Source organism: Hippopotamus amphibius, chromosome 8 (genome assembly GCF_030028045.1).
Source record: "Hippopotamus amphibius kiboko isolate mHipAmp2 chromosome 8, mHipAmp2.hap2, whole genome shotgun sequence".
Classification (NCBI taxonomy): Eukaryota; Metazoa; Chordata; class Mammalia; order Artiodactyla; family Hippopotamidae; genus Hippopotamus; species Hippopotamus amphibius.
Genome location: NC_080193.1, coordinates 65,814,092 through 65,834,045, shown reverse-complemented (window position 1 = coordinate 65,834,045; position 19,954 = coordinate 65,814,092). Strand labels below are relative to the sequence as shown.

The window sequence follows — 19,954 nt, the reverse complement described above, 5'->3', positions numbered from 1 at the left end:
TTCAATTACTACAAAATTGATCCCTTGTTTGATAAATTAATTGCTGTTTATCACCAATACCAGATTACAGAAAAACACACAAATAACAGGAAAAGAATTTGTATCACAGATTTTAAGTATCTTTTTCATTTATACAACTGAAACTTCAACAGTACAAAATTCTGAATAACTCAAAGATAAAAATGTATTCAACAGACTATATTAATATCATGGCAGGAAATATTTTTTAACAAAGGTGAAACAAAAAGTTCTTATAAAATACACCCAGATTCTAGTAACTTTTCATTACCTCCACCACTTAATGAATACTTTCTCCCTTGACCCACTATGGACCATTACCAACAAACCACCTTAACCTTGTGGAGGATAAATTAGGTCATGTCATTCCCCAAAGGATCTCCTTCATATTCACATTAAAGGTTAAAATCACTCAACGACTTACACAAGGCTTTATATCTCTCTGACCTTATCTCCTTCTTCTCTCCCCACAAACTTTATTCTAGCCACACTGTCTCCTCTCCTTAAGGTTCCAAAATAGCCAAATGGATTGATTCTGAAATTCCTTCGAGTCTCATCAGAGAGGCCTTCTGTGATTTCCTTATCTAAAAGAGTACTGGCTATGCTGCAATGCATAAATTAAGGTTTATTTATCAGTAGCCATCCTTTCAACACATTTCAAAGCACCCGGTAGACACCAGATACTTCTCCTGTCACTGAGAATTAATGAGTGAATGAGAGACAAGACTCTGCCATTCAGGCACTTAGCTAGTGGAAGAGAGAGATATATCTAAGTATGCAATCACATCTGAGCTTGACAAGCATGTCCTTTTTCAATTAGTCAAACCACTCGTTTTGGGAGGATAGATAAATATGTCCAAAGAAAGTAAAATGTAAACTAACAGTTTTAGGATCAATAGAAATTTAGCAAGGCAAAAAAGGAAAAGAAGAAACAATCCAGGCAGAGAAAACAGAATATCCAAAATGGACAAAAGCCCAGAGGCATTCAATAAAAGGCAAGCAGTTGAACAAAGGGACTTGAGGGTAGGTGCTGGCTTACAGTTGAGAGTTTCTTCACCTTCACTGCAAGGCAGAAATATGTTTTTCTTCATAGGGTAGAATCCCAGGTTGGAGCACTAAGTACCCTTCCCCATACAAATATTACTATCAATTTAGTTAAAATCTATTCATAGTAAAAACTTTTGACTAAGAAATTGTGAGGGGATCAAACACAAACAGCATCAAGAAACTGGGAAGCCAAGCCTTGAGTGAGGCCAGCAATTTCTAGCATTAACTAAGCCTATATTTCCTATTACCTTGATGATATTTCACCTCTTCTGGTTAAAGAAAGTGATGCAATATGCAATGCCACCCTGCATTAATGTAACGTTTTATAGTTCTCAAAGTGCACCCACAATCACATGCCTATCAGCTCCTTACAATCTTGGGACCAGGGGAAGATATTATGCCATTTTGTAAATGAGACTCAAGAAACAAGTGACTTGCTGTTAGCAAACAGGAATGATACACAAGAGAGTCGAGTTTCAGGACTCTGATTCCAGTGTTCCTTGATTATTCCATCCTTATTAGAAAAGTCTGATAAACACTCCCATTTTAATTTACAGACCAAATCTAGCTCTAGGAATAAATTCTCAACTATCATTTCCTTCCCCAGATTACCAGTCTCTCAATCCAAAAAAATCAGAAAAAAACAATGGCTTCTTGAGGACTGTGTTTCATATAACAGCAATAATCACTGGCAAACATACAAAAGCGTGGAAGTAGGTACCAGAGTTTTGATTTGTCATTTTATTGGGGAATTTGTCATTTTATTGATAGGAGTAATGCTAATTCCTTGTTACACGCTGCATTATACATTGGCGAGGTTACCTAATTTTAAAAAATAACCAAAAACCAAGTGTTTCTTAATTTCCTTTCTTTTACAAAAGCATGCCTTTGAGTCACCAACTCCACTAGTGGAATTCATCAAAGGAAACAAATAAATGAGCAATGCCGAACAAATGAAAATGCTCATCATGGCACTGTTTATAACACCAAAAAAAAAAAAAAAAGCCTAAATAGCAATAAATACATAATTAGTATATAAATTATGTTACATCCATAAAATGGAGCTCTTAGGTAGTGGTAAAAAAAAACCAACATAATGTAGACCTCTATTGACCTGAAAAAGCCTGGAAGAATACAGACTAGAACATTCCACAAAATACTATTTCTTCTGTGTGCCCTTTTGCAGTTTCAGAATTTTCTATGTAAAGAAATGTAAAGAAATCTACATTACTTTCATAAACTAAAAAAAAATTGCTATGGAAATTTAACATCTTGAAGGAACTTTCCATCAAAATACACAAAATCACTTCCCATTGTTACTCTGACATTCTGAAATATTCTTTTGAAACCTACAATATTATACCTAAACATTTTTTGTGTTCTCCTAGAGATATTATACTGTCTCTGCACTGTATATTTTTCCTAGTAACACATGAAAGTACATGATAAGCCATTAAATGCAAACTAAAAGATGCTAAATAATGACTTCTTGTCATGTACAATAAATACCAAACACAATCCTACAAGGTACAGGGCAGAAATAGTTTTTCTTTTGGAGATGAGTAAACTAAGAGTCTATGATTTCTGTGAGAGAAATCAGTATGACTGAAATTTGAATCATTATTTGTAAGTCTCTTTTCCATCTTGCCAAGCTCATGCCCCAACTTGCAGGGTTTCAGGCTGCATATAAAGTCAAACACTATTCACTGATATTTTAAAAATTTGCATCCAAAATTCCCAATTAAAGATAGAGACTGAAAAAAAAAAGATAGCTGACTGAATAACTACATTTATCTACTCTACCTCACGACAACAGGAAACTTACTAGTAAAGGACTAAGAAACTTAAAAAGCCACAATGACAAATTGAGAGATGAGCCATCAGCACAAAAAGAGTGCAGAAAAATTCTGGGAGACCAAAATCAAAAGAGAAAGTTTCAAATCCTTGCAGAGAAAAAAAGATAAAAACTTAGCCCACCTCACCTGTCTTGCAGAAAAAAAAAATGATGGGGACTTTGAAACACTAGCTAGAAAGAATCAGAAGGAGACAAGCTATTTTTGTCCCACTCCTCAAAAGCAGATCATTCTACACAGTCTACACAGACAGAAGAGGGCACCATTGAACTAGGAATGTTGTAAATCACCCCAAATCTAAATGAACAGAAGGAAACCTAGTAAGTCTATTATTATTATTGTTGTTGTTAAAAACCAAAAAAACAAGATTCAATCATACATCTAATAACAAACTCTCTCTACTCCAAAGGGGAGATGGAGAAGAAAACTTGAAGAAAAATGCTCCAAACTTAAATATCCCCAAAAGAAGCACTTAGGGATATGAAAAAATAGCTTTGAATAAGAAACTTAAAAACTAAGATCAGAGATGAGGGCAAAAGACTCAGGAAAAAAATGGAAAGAGCTGACTGAACTCAAGAAAGAAAGAAAAAGACAATTACCTCAGAGATGAAAACTAAAATCACTAGAAGCCCTGTGCAAAATAGAACAGCCAAGAGAATAAAAATATGGTGAAGAAAGAAGTAAAATTAGTAAGAAAGATGATAGGATACAAAAACAGGCAAAGAAGAAATGACATTCATATAATTGAAGTCCTTGAAAAACAAAACAAAAAAAGAGAAAATGCTACAGAACTAGTATTTAAGATAAAAGATGTAAATCTCCTTATCAAAAAAAGCCCAACATGAAGCAAGATGGTACAGAAGAACTTGCATCACCAGACAGGGTATGATAATGCTTAGGGCAATCAGGAGAAAACAATTCTGCTCACAGCTTCTCCCTTGGAAGGAAAAGAGAAGAGTGGAACATGTGGCTAACATTCCAGCTTTTTGGGGAGCTGCCCAAGGAATTATCTTCTGTCACTTAACTCAGAAGGCTGACTGAATCAACATTCTTTGGATGCCTGGAGGCTGTGAAGGACAAAAAAGAACTTGGAGGCTTGCTGCAACACCAGAAAACTTGCAGTACCGCTGACGAATACCAGAGGGAGCAAAAGATTACAAGCTCCTGATAAAGAAACCAATAAACCTCTCTAACTGGAAAATTATGTGCACATGCCCAGAGAAGATGTATGTCCAGAAAAGGTATGAGGGGCTTCCAGACTCCATACCTGGGTTGACTGGTAAAGGTCTTACCCTGTATGAAGCCAATCCATAAAGACTGGGAGTGGCTACTTTTTCAAATGCACAAATTACAACAAAAAAATAAATAAAGCACATGAAAAAACAGGAAAAAAAAGGGGGGGGGTCAATCAAAAGAACAAAATAAACCTGCAGAAACTGATGCTAAAGAAATGGAGATCTGTGAATTATCTGACAATAAAAGTTTAAAATAGTCATCTTAATAAAGTTCAATGTGCTAAAAGAGAACACAAACAGAAAATTAAACAAAATCAGGGAAAATGATGCATAAACAAAATGCAAATGTCAAGAAAGACACAGAAGACATAAAAAAGAACCAAACGGAAAAACTGGACCTGAAGATTACAATAAGAGAATTGAAAAAGAAAAAAAAAAAAAAAAAAAAAAGCCACCAGAGGGATTCAACAGCAGACGTGATCAAGCAGAAGAAAGAATCAGTGAACTCAGAGATCATCTGAAATTATTGAGTCAGATGCACAAACAGAAAAAAGAATGAATAAAGTCTAAGAAACATATAATCAACAGATCAAGATGCACATTATGGAAGCCCTAAAATAGGAGAAAGGCACAGAAAGCTTATTTGAAGAAATAAATGGCCCCACACTTCCCAAATCCAAGTAAAGAAAAGGACATCCAAATTCAAAAAGCTTAAAGAAAAAGAACTCCAACTAGCATGAACTAAAAAAAGCCTACACTAAGACATATTATAATCAAACTGTCAAAAGTCAAAGACAAGAGTCCTGAAAGCAGCAAGGGAAAAAGCAAGTCATCAGGTACAAGGGAACATCCATAAGATTATCAGCAATTTCTCATGAGAAACATTACAGGCCAGAAAGTAGTGGGATAATATATTCAAAGCACTGAAGGGAAAAAAAAACTGCCAACCATGATACTACATCTGGAAAAGCTGTCCTTCAAAAATCAAAGGAATAAAGACCTACCCAGATAAACAAAAGCTGAAGGACTTAATCACTAGTAGACCTGTCTTATGCCTTATAAGAATTGCCAAACAGAGTCCTTCAAGTTAAAGCAGAAAGACACTAGACAGTAACATAAAAGCACTGAAAAGCATAAACTTTCCAGTAAAGGTAAATATATAGACAAATACAGAATTTTATAATACCACAATGGTGGTGGCATTAACCACTTTTAAATTTGGTATAAAATTTTAAAGATAAAAGCATAAAAAACAAACATAAAACTACATCAGGTCTTCCCAGGTGGTAAGGTGGTTAAGAATCCGCCTGCCAACACAGGGGACATGGATTCAATCCCTGCTCCAGGAAAATCCCACACGCCGTGGAGCAACTAAGGCCGTGTGCCACAACTATTGAGCCTGCACTCTAGAGTCCAAGAGCCACAGCAACTGAGCCTGTGTGCTGCAACTACTGAAGCCCGTGCACCTAGAGCCTGTGCTCCACAACAAAAGAAGCCTCCACAATGAGGAGCCCACACACCACAATGAAGAGTAGCCCCTGCTCGCTGCAACTAGAGAAAGCTCCTGTGCAGCAATGAAGACCCAATGCAGCCAATTAATTAATTAAAAGGAATTAAATTGAACTATATGTAATGAGGTGGATAGACCTAGAGATTGTCATAAAGAGTGAAGTAAGCCAGAAAAGAGAAAAACAAATACAGTATACTAACTCATATATATGGAATCTGAAGAAATGGTACTGATGAACCCAGTGACAGGGCAAGAATGGAGATACAGGTGTAGAGAATGGACTTGAGGACATGGGGCTGGGGGGCGGGGCGAAGAGGAAGCTAGGACGAAGTGAGAGAGTAGCATAGACATATTTACACTACCAACAGTAAAAGAGATAGCTAGTGGGAAGTTGCTGTATAACAAAAGGAGATCAACTTGATGATGGGTGATGTATTAGAGGGCCAGGACAGGGAGGAGGGGAGGGAGTCGTGTGAGGGAGGGGATATGGGGATATATGTATAAATACAGCTGATTCACTTTGGTGTACCTCAAAAACTGGTACAAGAGTGTAAAGCAAATATATTCCAACAAAGAGCTTAAAAAAAAAAAGGAAACAGAATGGATAGTTATGATGAACAAAGTGTTCAAAGAGGTCATGGAAAAAAAGAAAAAAAAAACTATGTCAATGGATACAAAAACCAAGAAAATATAAAAGGTAGCAAGAGAGGAAAAGAGGGACAAAATAACTACAAAGAGGTAGGAAAATGACTAACAAAATAGCAAAGTAAGTCCTTCACTATTAGCAATTACTTTGAATGTAAAAGTATTAAACTTCCCAGTCAAAAAACAGAGTGACAGAACAAATTAAAAAGCAAAATCGAACTACATGCTATCTAAAAGAGACTGGTTTTAGATAAGGACATACAACCTGAAAGTGAAGGGATGGAAAAAGATATTCTATGCAAAAGGGAGCAGGGTTGGCCGAACTTATATCAGACAAAAAAAAAACTTTAAGTCAAATACTGTCATAAGTCACAAAGAAGCACATTATACAATGATAAAAAGGTCAGTTCACCAGAAAGCTATAGCAATTATAAATATATATGCACATAACAGCAGAGCACCCAAATACATAAAGCGAACATTGACAGAATTGAAGGGAGAAATATACAGTTATACAATAATACTAGAAGATTTCAATATCCCACTTTCAATAATGAATACATCAACCAGACAGAATACCAACAGGGAAACAGAGGGCTTCAACAACACAAAGACCAACAGAACCTATTAGACACACCAGAACACGCCACCATACAGCAGCAGAGTACACATTCTTCTCAAGCTCACACAGAACATTCTCCAGGACAGACCACATGTTAGGTCACAAAACAAGTTTTATCAAATTTAAGACTGAAATCGTATGAAGTATCTTTTCCAACCATGATGGAATTAAACTAGAAATCAACAGCAAAAGGAAAACTGGAAAATTCAGAAATATGTAGAAACTGAACAACATACTTTCGAACAATCAATGAGTCAAGAAAGAAATTACAAAGGAATTTAGAAAACAGACAAATGAAAATGAAAATACAACATAACAAAACTTAAGGAATGCAGCAAAAGCAATATGAAGACAGAAGTTTATAGCAATAAATTCCTACCTACATTAAAAAGGAAGAGATCTCAAATCAACGACCTAGCTTTACACCTCAAGGAACTAGAAACAGAACAAACAAAACCCAGAATTAGTAGAAGGAAGGAAATCATAAAGATTAGAGCAGAAATAAATGAAATTAAGAATAGAGAAATTAAAAAAACACCAACGAAACTAAAAGTTGTTTTGAAAAGATCAAGAAAATTGATAAACCCTTAGCTAGGTGAACTAAGAAAAACTCAAATACCAAAAATCAGAACTGAAAAAAGAGACATTAAAACCTATACCACGGCAGGGGGAGTCATAAGAGATTACCACAAACAATTATACACCCACAAATTGTATAATCTAGAAGAAACAGAAAAATTTCTAGAAATACACAACTTACCAAGACTAAATCATGAAAAAATTAAAAATGTTAACTATAGTTAAAGATATTGAATCTACTGAATCAGTAAACAAACACCTCTCAACAAAGAAAAGCTCATCACCAGATGGTTTCACTAGAATTCTACCAACATTTAAAGACTTAATTACAATCCTTCTTAAAATCTACAAAAATTGAAGAGAAGGGAAAACTTCCAAACTCATTTTATGAGGCTAGTATTACTCTGATACCAAAATCAGACAAAGATACTACAAGGAGGGTGGAGGATAGGGAAATGGGTAAAGGTGGCCAAAAGGTACAAAATTCCAGTTATAAGATTAATAAGTCCCAGGGGTGTAATGTACAGCATGGTAACTACAGTTAACAATACAGTATTGTATAACTGAAAGTTGCTAGCAGAGTACATCTTAAAGTTCTCCTCGTAAGAAAAAAAAAATTTAACTATGTGAGGAGATAGATGGTAACTAAACTTATTGTGGTAATCATTTCACAACATACACATACATCAAATCATTATGTTGTACACTTTAAACTAATACAATGTTATGTGTCAATTATATCTCAATAAAACTGGAAGGGGGAGGAGGCAGAGGGATACAACTAAAAAGAAAAAAAAATTTTTTTTAATCCAAAAACTACAGACCAATATTGCTGATGAATATCAATGCAAAAGTCCTCAACGAAATTCTAGTAAACCAAGTTCAACAACATATGAAGGTGATTATACATAATGACCAAGTGGGATTTATTTCTGTAATGCAGAATGCTCAATAGGACTTCCCAGGTGGTACAGTGGTTAAGAATCTGCTTGCCAATGCAGCGTACATGGGTTTGACCCCTGGTCCGGGAAGATTCCACGTGTGGCAGAACAGTAGTTGTAAGTCCATGTGCCACAACTACTGAGTCTGTGTGCCACAACTACTGAAGCCTGTGCACCTAGAGCCCATGTTCCACAAGAGAAGCCACCGCACTGAGAAGCCCATGCACTGCAGTGAAGAGTAGCCCCTATTCTCCACAACTAGAGAATGCCTGCACACAGCAACTAAGACCCAATGCAGCCAAAAATAAAATTTAAAAAAAAAGAATGCTCAATATATGAAAAATGGTCAATGTAATATACCATAAGACAATGGAGGACATGATTATTTCAAATGACATAATAAAAAAATTCAACACTTTCATGATAAAAACTCAACAAACTAGAAAGAGAAGGAAATCATCTCAATATAATAAAGGCCATATGAAAGGCTATATATGAAAAACCCACAGCTAACAATATACTCAATGGTGAAAACATGAAAGCTGTTCCTTTAAGATCAGGAACAAAGCAAGAATGCCTGCTTTTGCCACTTCTATTCTACACAGTACTGGAAGTCCTGGGGAGAGCAATTATCAAGAAAAAGAAATACCAAATTGGAAAGAAAGAAGTAAAAATATCTCTGCCTACAGATGACATGATCTTTTATGTAGAAAATCCCAAAGATTTCACACATTAAAAAAAAAAGTTAGACCTAGTAAATGCACTGAACAAAGTTACAAGATAGAAGATCAACACACAAAAGTCAGTTGCATTTCTCTACAATGAACAATCTGTAAAGGAAATTACGAAAACAATCCCATCTTAACAGTATCAAAAAGAACAAAATATTTAGGAATAAACTTAGCCAAGGAGGTGAATAAAAAGCTTGTACACTAAAAACCACAAAACACTGCTGAAAGAAATTAAGAAAGATATAAGTAAATGGAACGATGTCCTATGTTCATGGACTGGAAGGCTTATTAACATAAGAAAACAGAACTACCCATATTATCCAGTAATCTCACTTCTGGATATATATCCAAAAGAACTGAAAACAGGATCTCGCAGAAATATTTGCACATCCATGTTTATTGCAGCGTTATTTACAATAGCCAAGTGGTAAAAGCAACTCAAGTGTTTATTGACAGATGAATGGATAAACAAACTGTGGTACATACATATGATGGCATATTAGCCTTAAAAAGGAAGAACATTCTGGTACATGCTACAATATACATGAACCTTGAGGATATTATGCTAAGTGAAATAAGCTAGTCACCAAAGGACAAATATTGCATTGCTTATATGAGGTCTAAAGTAGTCGAATTCTTAGGAAGAGTGGTGGTTGCCAGGGCTGGGGGAGAAGAAAAAGGGAAGTTGTTCAATGGGTACAGAGTTTCAGTTTTCCAAGATGAGAAAAGTGCTAGATATCTGTTGTATAACACTGTGCATATAGTTAACACTACTGCACACCTAAATATGAGTAAGATACTAAATTTTAGGTTATGCACTTTTTACCACAATAAAAAAAGTTCACAAAGTACCTGGCAAACGTAACCCAGAACGACAGACTCTGACATACATTTGAATAAAAGTATTTCAAAAATAATTTTAAAAATTATCAAAGCCTCCAGACAACGGTAACAATAACATACAATAATAACTTTTTGAAAGGCCAAAAGAATCAGATGAACATCAGACTTTAAAAATAACATATAAAGCGAAGCATCAATGAGGCAGCATTTTCAGAAACCTCAATGAACATAAAGTATGAATCAAGGATTTTACAACCAGCTAAGTTATTCTTCAAGTATCAAGGCTACCCAAAGTACTCAGGGAATTCTGCAGGGGACTTTTGAGGAATCTACTAGAATAGCATTGTTCAGAAGAAATATAATGGAAGCCACAAATGTGAGTCACACATTTAAATTTTCTAGTAGTCACACCAAAGAGTAAAAAGAAACAGGATGAAATTAATTTTAATAATATATCTTATTTAAGCCAATATAAACACCCAAACATTATCATTTCAATATGTAATCAATATAAAAAGGTATGGAGATAGTTTACATTTTTTTTCTTCCACACCAAGTCTATGAAACCGTATGTAACACATGTGCTTTACAAGTATAGAACATCTCAATTCAGACTAGTCATATTTCAAATGCTCAACAGCCACAAATGACTAGTGTAACCCATCTTTATCTTGGATTCATCCAACCAAGATATGAATGGAAAACTTCAGCAAGATTATATACATATATATACATACACACACACACACACACATATATATATCTCAAAGATGGGGAAAAGGCCAGGGGACTAACATACAAACATCTCCACACTAAAGTGGAAATAATGCAACTAAAAATGGGAGAAGGAAAAAAAAGATGACAGTAAAATAAAAAAAAGAAACTAGCCAATATAACATAATACAAAAAAATTAAATATTATGAAAGAATTGAGATCAAACATAGTCATATCAATAAACGTGAGCAGACTCACCTATGAAAACAAAAAGATTCTCACTTTTTCTCATAACCAAAGACTCAACCATATGCTTTATACAAGAAACACCCCCCCACACACACACCACAACAAAAAGTGAGTCAGAAAGAGTAAAAGGAACAGATAAATGTTTATCAGGCAATGGAAGACAGTAAGAAAGACAAGCAGAACCTAATATTAGACAAGTAGAATTCAAGCCAAAGAGCATTAAGCATGACCCAAATCTCACAATTCATAACAAAGATTTTGAATTTCTATACACATTAATATATCAATAATAATTTATGATCTAATAATCATTTTATGAAGCATAAGCTACGGATACATAAGGACAGATAAAGACACTCATGACAGCTCTCAACATAGGGCAAATCAAGTGGACAAAGAGCAAGCAAAGACCTAAGCAACTTAATAAGGTAGATCTTACAGCTATTTATCAAACTTTACACCCAGCGGCCCTTCTTCTCAAGTACTCGTGGAACTTCCACAAAATTGATTATATATTAGCTAAGAATCACAAAGAACAGGGTATTACGAATGCAGAAAGGGTAAGGAGGGAGTGACAGTTCTCTGAACATATACCCTTTGACAGTTTTGAATTTTAGAACCCTGTTAATGTTTCACATGCTCTAAAAATAATCAGAATTAACGACTATGTGAAGAGAACCCAAACTGGAACACAAAGAGAAACAATAAATAAACCTAATTTATTAGAAATGAATATTCATATGTCTACAATGAAGGTGACTGGGAAAGAAAGGAATTTAAGTTCCTTTTGAAAATAATGATTTGAAGCTCATCTGTAAAATTTAGACCATATATACTTCAAAGGATTGTTGTGATGATTATATAAGTTAATAAGGTGTTCCGAATAGTCCATGGCACACTGTCAAGGATAAAAGTTTCTCGTTTTCATTAAAACATATCACTAAGGTGCAATATTCAAAATAATGAAATTTTAAGAACAAAAGCAAAAAAAAATTAGAAATTTTGACAATTCAAAACCTTTTTTCAACACCCATTCATAAGAAAAAATTCACTGAAAGCAAGAAAAAGATGCCCTCGATCTGAACTGAAGGGCAGGCAGCATGATGGAAAACCTACGGATAACATCATACTTAATGGTCAAAGACTGAATTCTTTCCCTCTAAGATGAAAAACAAGCCAAAAAACTCTATTCTTACCACTTCTAATCAACATTTTCCCTGAGTTTCTAGCCAGTGCAGTAAGGAAAGAAAAAGAAGGGCATGCAGATTAGAAAAAAAGAAGTAAAACTGTTTGCATATGATACGATCGTGCAGAGAGAAAATCCTAGGGAATCTTAACAGAGCTACTAGAACTAAAAAGTGAACTTAACAAGACTGCAAGTCAATATTCATAACTCAATTGTACTTCTATACAAGAGCAACTGAAAAATGAAAATAAAAAGCAATTACCATTTACAACAGCATTAAACCACTAAATACTTAGGGACAGGTTTAACAAAATATGTGCAAAACTTGCACATCAACAAATGGAGAGATGTAGCATGTTCATGAATTGGAAGGCTCAAGACTGTTCAAAAAATTGACTTGTATAAATTTCCCCCAAAATTGATTAGAGACTCAACACAATCCCAATCAAGACCCCAATAGGCTTTTTTTTTTTTTAACAGAAATGGACAAGTTGATTCTAAAATTCATATGGAAAGGCAAAAGAAATAGCCAAAATAATCTTGAAAGAAATTTGAGTATACATAACCTGATTACAAGCTACATTACAAAATATAAAGCTAAATTATTCAAAACAGTGTGTTACCACCATAAGGATGAACATATAAAGCAATGGAAAAAAGAGAAGTCTAGACATAGACCCAAATACACACATACACGTAATGAATTTTAAACAAACGCGCCAATTAATTGGGGAAGTAAATGGAGGTAAGCATAGTCTTGTCAACAAGTTGTCTGGATGTCAGTTTGGGAAAAAAATAAGCCTATACTCCTACCTCAAAACTATACACAAAAAATTAACTCACAAATAAGTCACAGACCTAAACACAAAGCCTAAACCTGTAAAACATATACAAGAAAATATAGGAGAAAAATCTTAGTGACCCTGGGTTTGGTGAAGATTTCTTAGGACGTAAAACAGAAGTTATAAATGAAAGAATTGATAAACTGAATTTCCTCAAAATTAAAAAATTGTGCTATTCAAAATACATTCCTGGGCTTCCTAGGTGGCGCAGTGGTTGGGAATCCGCCTGCCAACGCAGAAGACATGAGTTCAATCCCTGCTCCAGGAAGATCCCACATGCCGCGGAGCAGCTAAGCCCGTGCGCCAAAAAACAAAACAAAACAAAACAAAACAAAATACATTCCTAAGAAAATGAAAAGACAAGCCAGACTGGGGAAGGAAATACTCACAATAAATATGTGACACGCCTTGTATGCAGAATATATAAAGAACTCTTATAACTCAATAATAAGAAAACAACCCTGTGTTGGGCATGTAGGATCTTAGTTCCCCAACCAGGGATCGAACATGTGCCCCTCGCATTGGGAGCTCGGAGTCTGAACCACTGGACTGCCAGGGAAGTCCCCAAAACAACTCAGTTTTTAAAGAAAGTGAGCCAATGAATTAAACACATATTTCACAAAAGAAGATGCAAGAATGACCAATAAGCACTTGAAAAGATGTTCAACATCTTTTTCTCAGGAAAATACAAAATAAAATCACAGACAGTTCTGACTACACACCCACAAAATGACTAAAATTTAAAAACCAACAACATCAACTGCTGGTGGGATCGTCAAATGATATCACCACTTCGTAAACTGTTGGGCAGTTTCTTATAAATATACACTTATCACATGACCCAGCAATCCTCCTGCTAAGTGTGTACCTGAGCAGTGAAATGCGTGTCCATAAACAACCTGCACATGAATGTACTCACAACAGCCCCAAACTGAAAACAATAAAAAATGCACACTAACAGGTGAATAGATAAACAAAGTAAATACATTCATTCAAAGGGATGCTACTCTGTTAAAAGAAACAAGGAGGGAGGTGGGGGAGACAAACTAATCTTATACACAACATAAATGAATCTCAAAAGTACAACAAGCAACAACCAGACACAAGCAGCTGCGTACTGCAAGGTTCCCTAAATATGAAGTTTGAGAACAGGCAAAACTAATCTATAGTGATTAGTAGTTGCCTGAAAAGGGGGTGGAAGATATGACTGCAAATAAGTTAAAGGGAACTTCTGCGGGGAATGAAAATGTGCTATTCCTTGTTTGGGGTGGTGGTTACACAGGTATATTTGTTTATTAAAACACAGAACCATAAACAAAATAAATGCTTTACGGGAATTCTCTGGCGGTCCAGTGGTTAGGACTCCAAGCTTCCACTGCAGGGGGCACAGCAGGTTCCATCCCTGGTCAGGGAACTAACATCCTCTACGATGAGTGGCACAGCCATTAAATAAATAAACGCTCTACCCTGTATGTAAATTATACTTTAATAAAGTTGATTTTAAAAATCTAGAAAAAACAACTTCTGATGTAAACAAAAATTTGATGTAAATAAAGCATGCTGGTAAAGCAATTATTATTCACAATGCTGGAGAAATTGTGATGAGTGCAACAGACATTTTCAAGAATGAGTGCTCTTGAGTGTGTTAAACTGTAAGTTGGTATGTTCCGGAGAACATTTTGGTGATATGTTTCTAAACCTTCAAAAACTTTCTAACAGTTAACCCATTTTTTACACAATAATTATAAGTGAAACTGGAAACAACCTTATTATCTCCAATACTGGCATAATTATAGTTTAGTATATCCATGATAAACTTATATACTGCCATTTAAAATTTCTTGAAAAGCAGTTTAATGATATTTGAAAATGCTTACACATTATGGATTAATAGAAGCATGCCAAAAAAATCATGTGTTGAAGATAATCTCAAATATAATGAGGTAAATAGAATGACAGGTCATAGCATGCATAAATGCAGAATTAAAAAGTTAAAAAACAAAGCTGGAAAGAAATATGCCAAAGTATTAGGTAGTGAAACTATAGCTGGTCTCTATTTTCTTCTCTACATTTTCTACCGTTCACTCAAAAAATATGTACTACAAAAAAGCAACCAGTGCTTATCTTTAAAACCACTTAAATTGATCCCTTTCATGATCAATGAAAGGAAGAGATGGAGGAAGACACAGAAAAAGACTCAGGTCCTTATCCTATTCTAATTAAACCTGCTTCTCTTCTAGTTCTAACTTTCTAAATCTGATTCTAAATCTGCCGCATATTAAAATCTCCTGCCGAGATCAAATATGGACTCTACGGGAAATAAAAGCAGCAGCAGAAACCAGTTAAAGGCTTCAGCAGCTAACTTCCACTCCAACAAAGATGAAATACATACAGTGGATATTATTTAGCTATAAAAAGTAATGAAGTACTAATGTATGCCACAACATGGATGAACCTTTAAAACACTGTACTATGTGAAATAAGTCAGATACGAAAGGCCACATATTGTATGATTTCATTTATAGGAAATGTTCAGAAATAGGCAAATCCATAAAGAAAGTACCTTAGTGGTTATTAAGGAGTGGGGTGATGAATGAGTAGGATGGAGAGTGATTAATCAGTATGGGGTTTCTTTCTAGGGTGAGGCAAGAGTTCTGGAATCATACAGTTGTGACACTGCACTACATTATGAATGTACTAAAACCCACTGAACTTGTACAACTTAGTATGGTGAATTAGGCATTATGTGAATTTTTATCACACTAAAAAATTGCAGAAAAAAAAAAAAAGGAAGTGACAGGGAATGAATTTACCCTTATACCTGAAGCAACAACAACAAAATCTGGCAGAAGAGTTGAAACGATGGTCTTCCAGACACTAGACATCAGGCAATAAAGGACGATATTTGAGAGAAGGAAAACAAAACCAGTGAGCCCCACTACTGCCTCATCTTACTACCTTCAAAGAGTATTCCATGTTGTGGAGCAGGAGAATGGAAATGAGTTGAGGAGACGGAGTCCAGGAAGACTAAGGCACCTAAAGTGCATAGGGAAGAGTACCAGAGAGGAAAAGAACTATACAGAGAGAGAACCCAGAGGGCTCCCTGGAGTATGAAGCAAAATATTCATCAGCACTTGTGTGTGAAGAAACTACCTAACAGTGGAGAATGAACTATCACAAAGGATTAGAGGGAACAGTGCCTGTCACCCAGGGCCAGAAAGATCACCTGCTCCCATTAACCAGACTGAAAAAAAAGATATGTTAACACACAGAGGAACAAAGGTAAGGATGACGTCTGATTTCTCACCAGAAATAATCCAAATGAGAAGACCAGAGCTCCATTTTTTAAAATAGTAAAAGGAAAAACTGTCAACCTGCAATTCTATATCCAGCAAAAATATCTTTCAAAAACAAAGGCAAAATTAGAGATCTGTTGTACAATTCACATAGTTAACAGACTATAATGCACATTTATAAATTGTTAAGATGTTATATTTATATCATGTGCTTTACCACACAAAAAAGGTAAATAAAGACATTTTTAGATGTACAAAAGTTGAAAGTACTCATCACCAGCAGACCTGCATTACAATATATGTTAACAGAAGTCCTTCAGGAACAAGAAAAATAATACCAGATGAAGTCTAAATATAAGACATATTGATGAAAAGCATGATAATGACAAGAGTAAATATATACATCTTTTTATTATTTAAAAGTATTTGAAAATAATTGGTTCTCTACATAAAAATAATAAGAATATATCACAGGGTTTATTTCATGTGTAAAACATGAAAACAAAAGCATAAGGGCTGGACAGGGAGAAATGGAAGTACACTATTGTAAGGTTCTTACACTGTACATAAGTGGTATATCACTTGAAGGTAGACTGGAATAAAGATGTATACCCCAAATCAGAGTTTCTCAACTTTGGTACTACTGACATTCTGGGCAAGGTAATTCTCTGTTGTGGGAATTCTGCCTTGTGCTTTGTAGAATAATTACCAGCATCCCTGACCTCTACCCAAGAGATGTCAGTAGCACCCCCTAGTTGTGAAAAATAAAAAATGCTTCCAGAATTATCAAGAGTCCTCTGGGAAATAAATCAGACTCCATTGAGAACCACGTCCCTAAAGCAATCACTAAAGTAACAAAACAAAGACCTATACATAGTAAGCCAAAAATAGTGATAAAATGGAATCACACACACACACAAAAATAATAATAATCCAAAAGAAAGCAAAATAAGAGGAAAAGGGAACAAAGAACAGAAAAAACAAATAGAAAACATCAAGGTGACAGAGTGAAACCTAACCATATCAAAAATCATATTAAATCTCAGTAAACTAGGAATACAGGAGAACTTTCTGCACTTGATAAAGAGTAACTACAAAAAATCTACAGCTAACATCATAGTTAATGGTGAGGAAACTTGAAGCTTTCCCACTAAGGTCAGACATAAAGCAAGGATGTCCCCTCTCACTACTTTGTTTCAACATCACACTGGAAGTTCTAGTGAATGCAACAAGACCAAAAAAGGGAAGCAAAAGATATACACATTGGGAAAAATGACATAAAATTGTCTTTGTTCACAGATGGCATGACAGTCTGTGTAGAAAATCTGAAAGAATTGACAAAAAACTCCTGGAACTAATAACATGATTATAACAAGGCTGCAGAATTCAATGAATAAGTGGAATTTGAAATTAAAACCACAGTATCATTTACATTAACCACCCCCAAAATGAAATACTTAGCTGTAAATCTAACAAAATGTGTACACTATCTCTGAAGGAAAACCACAAAATTCTGATGAACAAAATCAAAGAACTAAATAAATGGAGAGATAGTCCATGTTCATGCATAGGGAGACTCAATATTGTCAAGATGTCAATTCTTCCCAACTTGATCTATGTAATGGATTCATCGTAATTCCAATCAAAACAGCCAGTTATTTTGTGGGTACTGACAAACTGATTCTAAAGTTTATATGGAGAGATAAAAGATCTAGATTAGCCAACAAAATATTGAAGGAGATGAACAAAATCAGGGGACTGACACTACCTGTATAAAGCTAAAGTAATCAAGACACAGTGGTACTGGGGAAAGAACAGACAAAACAGATCAATGGAAGAAGACAGACAGCTCAGAAATAGACCTGCATAATTACAGTCAACAGATCTTGGACAGAAAAGCAAAGGCAATATAATGAAAACAGTTTTCAAAAAAATAGTACTTGAACTGGGTATCTACATGCAAAAACAATTAATGCAGACACAGACCTTACATCCTTCAGAAAAATTAACACAAAATGAACCACAGACCTAAATGTAAAAATCAAAACTATAAACATCCTATAACATAGGAGAAAACCTAGATGACCTTGAGTAAGGCAATGATGTTTTAGATACAATACCAAAGGTACCACCCATGAAAGAGACAGTCATCATCCCTCTGTATCCAAGAGGGCTTGGTTCCAGGAGACCCTGCATATATCAATATCCACATATGGACAAGCCCCACAGTCACCCCTCTGAAAATGGTTCCAACAATACGACATTCTGGAAAATGCAAAACAATGGAGGCAGTAAAAAGATCAGTGGTTGAAGGGGGATGGAGGGAAGCAATAGATTGCTGGAGCACAGAAGATTTTTTGAGCAGTGAAAACACTCTTAAGATACCATAATGATGGATACATGTCATTATACATTTGTTCAAATCCACAGAATTCACCAAGAGTGAACTGTAAACTATGGACTTCGGACCCCTTATGATTTGTCAATGTAGGCTCATTAATCGTAACAAATGTAACATTGTAACAAAGTGTACCATTCTGGTGGGGGATGTTGATAATGGGGGAGGCTATGCACTTGCAAGGACTGGGAGTATATGAGAAATCTCTGTATCCTTTCCTCAATTTTGCTGTGAACCTAAAACTGCTCTAAAAAATAAAGCCTTAACTTTAAAAAGTCCTATTAAATGTAAATGGTCTCAACACCATGATTAGGAGACAGAAATTGCCAGACTCAATTATATACAGGCTGCCTACAAGAAATGTACTTTAAATATAAAGACATAAATAGGTTAAAAATGGAAAAAAATATACCATCTTAACACTAGTCAAAGAGACTTATCATGACTGAATTGACATTCAACATAAACTTAAAAGCAACGACTGTCACCAAGGATTAAGAAGTTTATTTCGTACTGCTTAAATGAATCAGTTAGTCAAGAGGACATTACAACCCTACCCATCTATGCACCTAATAACAGAGCTTAGAGATACATGAAACTAAAACTAATACAACTTCAAGGATAAATAGATAAACCCAGAGCTAGAGATTTTAATACCACACTCTCAATAATAAATAAAAGAACTACACAGAAAGTCAGCAAAGATCTAGTAGACTTCAACAACACTACCAGCTAACTTGACCTGACTTTTTATTGAATGCTCCATCCATCAAAGGTAGTATGCATCTTCTTTTCACAATAACAGGGAACATTTACCAAGACAGGATATAGTCTAAGCTGGATAACAAAAAATTTACAAGAATTCAAATCACACAAACTATGTTCTTACAATGGAATTACGAGGATGAGTCAAAAATTATCCGCACTCTGTATAATTTATATGTTTTAATATAACTGGAGTGCGAATTATTTTTGACTGAAACTGGTAACAGAATGATCTCTGTGCAACCACTAAATATTTGGAAACTAAATAGCACAGTTCTAAGTAACTCAGGGATCAAAGAAGAAATCAAGTAGCAAATGAGAAAGTATCTTAAACTGAATGAAAACAAAACTAGGTTGTGAGATGCCCGCAGAAGCAGCACTCTAGAAAAAATGTATAGCTTCTAAACATTGTAAAAGAAATGTCTCATATATCAATGACATTAGCCTCCACCTTAAGAAACTAGAAAAAGAGCAAATTA

At 35.0% G+C, this 19,954-nt stretch overlaps 1 protein-coding gene across 2 annotated transcripts in view; it reads right to left on the bottom strand.

The window, feature by feature from the left end:
• Positions 1–19,954, bottom strand: part of EPC2 (enhancer of polycomb homolog 2) — a 110,534-nt gene that overhangs the window by 66,946 nt on the left and 23,634 nt on the right. The window lies entirely within an intron of this gene.